Here is a 7,058-nt window from a genome sequence, read left to right as displayed (position 1 = left end):
CAATTCAATAAAAAGGAGGGGAAAGCTGCACAAAAACCTTTCAAAGTATTGTAGTGGCTGTCAAGGGCTCAAAGCATATTCCCTCTGGTTCTCTTACCATTTTCTTACACAGTGGCTTCCCTGCGATTTACTACCCACGGCTAATGCCTGTGTTGCTTTGTGATAGAGCTTCCCTCGTGCTGCCAGACTGCTTTGCGTGTGCATATGGAGAGGTGAGTGCCTGGGACATTTCCCCAAGGTAGCCTTACCCCATGACTGACAGTGCAGAGTGTAAATTCTCCACTTGTCTCTTCCCCTGGTTGAGTCAACACAGATGTGAAACCTCCATTTTCATCAGAGTCCCCTGTGGGACTGAATTGATAGCTCATTTGTGTCTATTTCCATTCCTTTCCTGAGAATACTTTCTAATACATCATTTTTTGCACAAAAGCTCACTTCAGGATCTGCAACCAGAAAATCCATGCTAAGACCGCTAGTTACAATGTAAAGTCCATTTTACAATGAAAAAAAACCTGAGATTAATGCAATGTCACACAGAAAGTGGCAATATCCAAGTTTTATCATGGGATTACTCATAATCTTAAGATATTTGGATTCAATTTTTTTTTCTATTTATTTTTTTTCTTTGAGAGAGAGAGAAGAAGAAGGAGAAGGAGAAGGAGAAGGAGAAGGAGAAGGAGAAGGAGAAGGAGAAGGAGAAGGAGAAGGAGAAGGAGAAGGAGAAGGAAAGAGTGATTGGTTGCCCCCACACATACTCCAACTGGGGATGGAACCTGCAAGCTGAATATGTGCCCTGACCAGGAATTGAAGCAGCAACCTTTGGTTGTATGGGCCGATGCTCCAAACTACTGAGCCAAACTAACCTGTGCAATTTACTTTTGTCTCTAAAACTATTCACAAGTTCCACTTCTCTTATGCCATTCCAGTCAACCCATAGCAATGCCTGTGGTTACAGCCCCTCATGGGTACACTGTCTAGTCAACAAGCACTAGGGAGTGATAGGGAGGAACATACTGGAAGTCCTATTTTAACCAGTTCAAGTGAGGACCATGTTTCCCTGGACCCATTTTTCCTTGGGCTTCTAGGTTACAGTTGGCCAACAGATGAATTTGGGTAAGATTTGGAAGGTGGAAGTGAAGCAGCAATCCCCCTTCTTCTTCTCTTCTCCTCCTCCTCCTCCTCTTCCTCCTCCTCCTCCTCCTCCTCCTCCACCTCCTCCTCCTCCTCCTGCTCCTTCTTCTTCTTCTTCTTCAGCTTTTATTACTCAAGAAAGCATTTGAAAATTTTATTTGGCTTTCTGTGTGCTTTGTGCCTTCAATACTGTCATAATGATTTTTTGCTCCTCAATAAGGAAAACACGCTTGATCCTGGCACAGACACATTTCGCACAGATGGGTCACCATAGAACTGCTGACATGTTTCATCTTAGACAACCTCACAAGAAACTTAGGTCTCAGCATGAACTCTATGAAGTCGGCCTGGGCACATGTCACATGCAGATTTTGGTGCTTTCCCGACATTCTTGGGAACAATTCTATCACCAGGGGTTCAGGACAGCCTAGTTTTGTTAGGGGCTGTGTTGTAGGACAGCCTCTGATGGTATGTTAAACGCTGGACCATGGTGAATGCTGAAGTTGCCGTCTACGGAAGAGGAAAAGGAGTCATTATCCTTGTAGGGTCATTGTGGTCAGATGCAATGCAGAGACGCCCAGTGGGACCTCTCCTATCTGTGTCTCTCCCTCCTGCTCTCCTATCTGTGTCTCTCCCTCCTGCTGGTCAGCAGTGACCTCAGGCTCAGAGGCAGACCATATAGAAGCAACAAGTTCAAAGACCTCAGCAGGAGCTCAGCTTTTGTCACTCCCCTTCAGCAGCTGGTAGACATGACTCCTTAGATTTTCTGGAAGTTGATTTATTCACCTGCACTGGTTTCCCAGGAGAATGGGCTAGCGACCCTTCCTTCCTTCAATTCGCCATTCACTTTCCAGCTGCTTCTCCCATCTATGCAATATCTCATTCCTCTCCCAAGTTACTTATTCCCTTCATACGCAGTAGCCATGCTTCTCTGACTGAACTCTGACAGATGCAAAGTGTTAAATATAAACTAACATTTAATTGAGTTTCCTCACAAAACACTTGAAATAGCACCACAAAGAGAAAACCTTTAAAGTGGTTAACTGTCAAATACAGTTTATTTCCTTCATTCAGGACCATTTTTAGAAGCATGCCCTCTGAATATGCAAGATATCTTTTTTAAACAAGAGAATTGCTGTTTCTTTTCCTTCTTCTTCTTTTTTTTTTTTTTTTTGAAGCTGAAACAATGCCCCAGGAATTAATTTTGAAGTAAGACCATGATGCATGCCTTTTTTTCCTAGATTCCTTAGGAAGATTTTGTTGCTTTGATGTTATTTAAAAACTGACAAGACCAGAAAAATAAGAGTTTATGAAACCAGGTCAAGCCACTTCATGAGCACAAAGATCGGCATTCAAACTACACAAGCAAGAAAAAGAAAAAGAGTATTAGATGTATTAAGAATCAATCCTACTTTTACTCATAAAGATATCTCACCATTTTTATAGATTAATATGTGGTTAACATATGACATTTAATTTTAAAGCTAAAAAAAGATAAAGAAACTTAAGAATCCCAAATGAGAGAAAGCAAATTTGAAGAATTTAGATGAGATGAAAATAAGCAATAATTGAAATATTTCCATGATGATATAAATCTTTAAAATGGTCCTGAAATTTAAAAAAATAGGCTATTCTCCTTATCCTACCACTTGACCTAACTAAAAGTATCTAATTTTATCCCAGTGAAAAATAAACTAATGTAAAATTTAGAATATCATGACCCTGGAGAAAATCTCATAGGCAGGAAGCATTTTGGTCTCTGTCCCATGTAAATAATTTTATAAGCACAAATGTCCAAAGAGTGTCATTAAAGTCAATTAATGTCAGGAAAATAATGAAAAGGGACATAAAAAATGGATGAAACTAGAAATCTAATACAGCAGAGACCCTTAGGAGGGAGATTTATTATAACAGAACTAGAGGCGTGGTGCATGAAATTCATACATGGGTAGGATTCCTAGGCCTGGCCTGCAATCAGGGATTATAGGGGCCTTCTGGCCTCTGGCTGAGGACCTCCCTTCCCCAGCTGCCAGCTGTTGGCCCTGGGCCTTCCTTCATTCCACACTGCCCCCTGGTGGTCATCACGCATCAGAGCAAGCGATCAAACTCCTGGTCTGGTCGAACTCCTGAGGGGACACTTTGCATATTAGCCTTTTATATATAGAGATTGGAGATGTCATTTAGATGGAGGAAGGTATGCAAAGAACTGCTTCCTATCACTCTTTCCAATTGCTGGGGGAATTACAAATGGTGAACGTTTTTTCTTATCCTTGAAATCTCAAATCCTGCCTTAAAAAAATGGGTTAATATAACATAATTTCAGTGTTTGTAAGGAACTTCTCTAAAGAAAATGCAGAAATTGGTTAGTAGAAAAAGGTAGAGCTCATGGTGAAAGAAGTTGGGGGCAAGAGGTCATGGTAGGAGAAGTTGGTGTTGAAAACGCATGATGGAGAAGTCAAGATTGAGGGCTTGTGGTGGGAAAAGTTGATGGTAACAGCTCATGGTAGGAGAAGTTGAGGATGATGGGCCATGGGGGGAAAAGCTGGAACTGATGAATCCCAATGGGAGAACATCAGGGTTGACAGATCATGTTCCCATTTGGAGAATAAGGGATCACTCCTTATTTCGTAGCTCTTCTTTATCTTCTCCTGCAATCACAAATGATGAGTGGAGATTTAATAATAGTTTCCATTAAATCTGAAGGTGACGCACCAGGCCTGGGCTAGTGTGGGTCGAGAGAAAAGCCTAGGAAACAACATTTAAGGAGACATTCACTCTCAGGGTCATGCAGGGGCAGACCCTGCACCTGTACAACCCTGACAGTGAGTGGATGCTTTATTAAATTTTTTATGGACCAGCCTCCTCTCTTGCTTTACCAGCACTCCTTTCTCCTCCTGGGCAAAGAGAGAGCTTGTGGAAATTTGTTTATGAGGCAGAATCAAAGGAATATATTTTAAGCTCGAGGAGGTAGATGTGCACGTGGACAAAAAGAGAAACATTCTGTTTAAGTGAGAGACTGAAAGATGCCCTTTACTCTCCAACAAAAAAAGAGTGGTGGCTCATCTGGGCAGTGATGAATTACCTAAGTCTCCACTTATCAATCAGAATGTTGTAGGGACCATAGTGCAAAATTCCTGTGATGGCCTGATGCTAAATTCAGGACACAGTGATAAAGAGGATGTTTGTCAAAGCAGGTGGTTGACTTCAGAAAATCTGAGCACATGGTATTAGTAGTGTCCTGATAGATACAAGGAAACCAGGTGGCAGAGTCTGGAAACAGTCATACATGAAGTCACACAAATTGGAGTCCCAAGCACATTTCAGAGAGTAAAGGCCCAACTCTATCTAGCTCTAGGGAGAGAATTTTAGAACAAGGTAGTGGTTAGTCTGGAAGATATTAGGTACAGACTTAGACTGAGAGAATTAAAATAGTGAAACCATTGCAAGAAATTGGCTACTAGGTGAGGCCTTGGTCAATGAAATGAGTCAGATCTCAACTGTGAGATGTGTGAGTGAATTATTTAAGTGCTAGGATTCAGAAGCCCAAATTATCTCCAACTGATGAACAAACTAGTGCCCGAGATGTGGCAGAGCTGAGCTTCCACCCAGGTTTCCTAGCTGACTGTACAGGAGAATCTTCATAGTGAACCACCATTCTGGTGGGCAGAATGATGGGCTATCAAAAATGCCCATGTCCTAATTCTCAGAACCTGTGAATAGATTAGGTTACATGGAAAAGACTTTAAAATTAGGGTAGCAGATAATATGGTCAGCTGAACTTATATTACAGAGACTATCCTGGATCATCTTGCGAGCCCAAAATAATCACAAATGTCCTAAAAATGAAAGAGAAAGGTAGTCAGGATCATAATGATGTGATGTGAGAAACCATCCATTCTTAGGTTTGAAGTTGGAAGGGACCACAGGCCAAGGAATGCTGGCAGCCCCTAGAAAGGCAAGAAAATTGATCCCCCCCCCCAGTGCCTCCAGAAAGGAACATAGCCTTATGGACACTTTTATTTTAGCTCAGTGATCTCACCTGATGCCTTTCAGAATTCTAACATTCAGGACTGTAAGATTAAAACTTCATTTTGTTTTCAGCCTCTAAATTTGTGCTAATTTGTTACAGCAACAACAGAAAACTAAAACCAGAACCAATGAATACATTAGATTGGTGCAAAGTGAGGCAATCCATTCCTTTCACCTCCCAGCACACATACTTCTGGTGTCAAACTAAGGCAAGGTGAGCTGATAAAATACACAATGTCAAAAGTGAACACAAGCAAAGGTCAAAACACAATGGAGAGATTATGGGATTTATAAGGCTGACTTCTTTAAGAAGTCTGGTTATTTTGGATGGAGAGAAAGAAAAAAATAAAACTTTTATTTTTATTTCTTACCTATATGCTCCTCATAGGTAAGAGCAGAAAGCGGGGAAGTGAGTGTGCTGATGATGGTGAGGAGAGCACTCAGACCTGGAGGAAGGCACATGTGAAGAATGAGAATACAGATAATGGCTGTGTATTGTGGCAGAGGCACTATTCCTTCCACCATCGTATTATCACTCACTGAATTCCCATTATGCGCCAGGCACCATTAGATGGTGGCGATAGAGTGGTAAACAAGACGGATAAGGCACTTGATCTTCTATGGGTCCATTCTAGCAGGGACTATATTTTTAGGAAGTGTTTTTATTGATTATTATTTTATTTCATTATTCTCTGCAACCACCATATAAGATGGTAAAAATGAGGACATTCTCATTTTATAGGTTTGAAATAAAAAAGCTTACATTTACGGTGTAAGTCAGAGACTGAATGCTTAATCGCTATGCTGCCTGCTAACAAGTAAAGTTTGGGTGGATAAGGTGGCCCCAATGGTAGGTGACTCATATGTGAAAGGTTTTCATTTTAAAACAGCACAAATAATAATGAAAAGTGTCATTTGTAAAGCAATTCTTTGGTATTGTGTGTTGTGCCAAGTGTAGATTTTCTATAACCCTCAAGGCAATCTTGTAAGATGGGTGTTCTTTTCTATTTTACATATGGAAAAATTAAAGCTCAGAGATCTTAGGTTACTGCCCAAGACCACCCAGCAAGTAAGTCTCTGATTTGAAATCAACACCATGTTGTGGGTAAGGAAAACAAAGATATCTTAAAATAACTCTAGACGCTTTCTCAAAACTAAAGCTGGATTCATGTAAAATCATTTGTTCTATTAAATATATCATTATCAGACACATTTGTATTTGCTATAGCATAATGCAATTCCCACAGACATGGGATACACCCATACAGCCCCTGACCTATTTGCATTCTTCCATAAATCCATGAGAATAAAAAAAAATTTGGAGACAGTTGAAACATAAAGTCTGTGAGAAACTAATAAAAGATGCAGTAGTGTAGCAATCTGGACGTATGCATACCTGGCAGCCAATAGCCAGATCTCCTTGTCATTAGAATGTCTACCTTATCGACAAAGCCCTGGCTGTCCTCTGTCTCATGGCACAACTGGCTCAAGTGTTGGGGAAAGAAAGATCCAAATAAAATTGACTTTCATGTTTAGAGTTGCTTAGTTTTAGAAATTAATGCAGAATTACAAGCAATCATCAAAACAAAAAACTACACACACACACACACACACACACACACACACACTTAAACAGTAAACATTTATTTCTCACAGTTCTGGATCTTGGGAAATCCAAGGTCAAGGTGCGGCAGGTCTGATGTTTGGTGAGAGCTCACAGTCAGCCGTCTTCATGCTGTGTCTCACATGATGGAACTTTTTTTTCTTTCTACTTTGAAAAAATGAACAATGTATTTGAATATTATGTTGAACATTTTTTTTTAGCCTCAGCGGTTAGACAAAGATGGTGCTTCCATAAAACTTATAACAAAAAAACCTTTTTAATAGTGTATTCTGTT

At 40.4% G+C, this 7,058-nt stretch overlaps 1 pseudogene; it reads right to left on the bottom strand.

The window, feature by feature from the left end:
• Positions 1–1,285: 1,285 nt before the first annotated feature.
• On the bottom strand, positions 1,286–1,620 carry LOC102417689 (annotated as a pseudogene).
• Positions 1,621–7,058: the final 5,438 nt, after the last annotated feature.

The sequence above is a fragment of the Myotis lucifugus genome, unplaced genomic scaffold (genome assembly GCF_000147115.1).
Source record: "Myotis lucifugus unplaced genomic scaffold, Myoluc2.0 scaffold_32, whole genome shotgun sequence".
NCBI classification, from domain to species: domain Eukaryota; kingdom Metazoa; phylum Chordata; class Mammalia; order Chiroptera; family Vespertilionidae; genus Myotis; species Myotis lucifugus.
The sequence above is the reverse complement of the archived record's forward strand: the minus strand, read 5'-3'. Positions and strand labels throughout refer to the sequence as shown.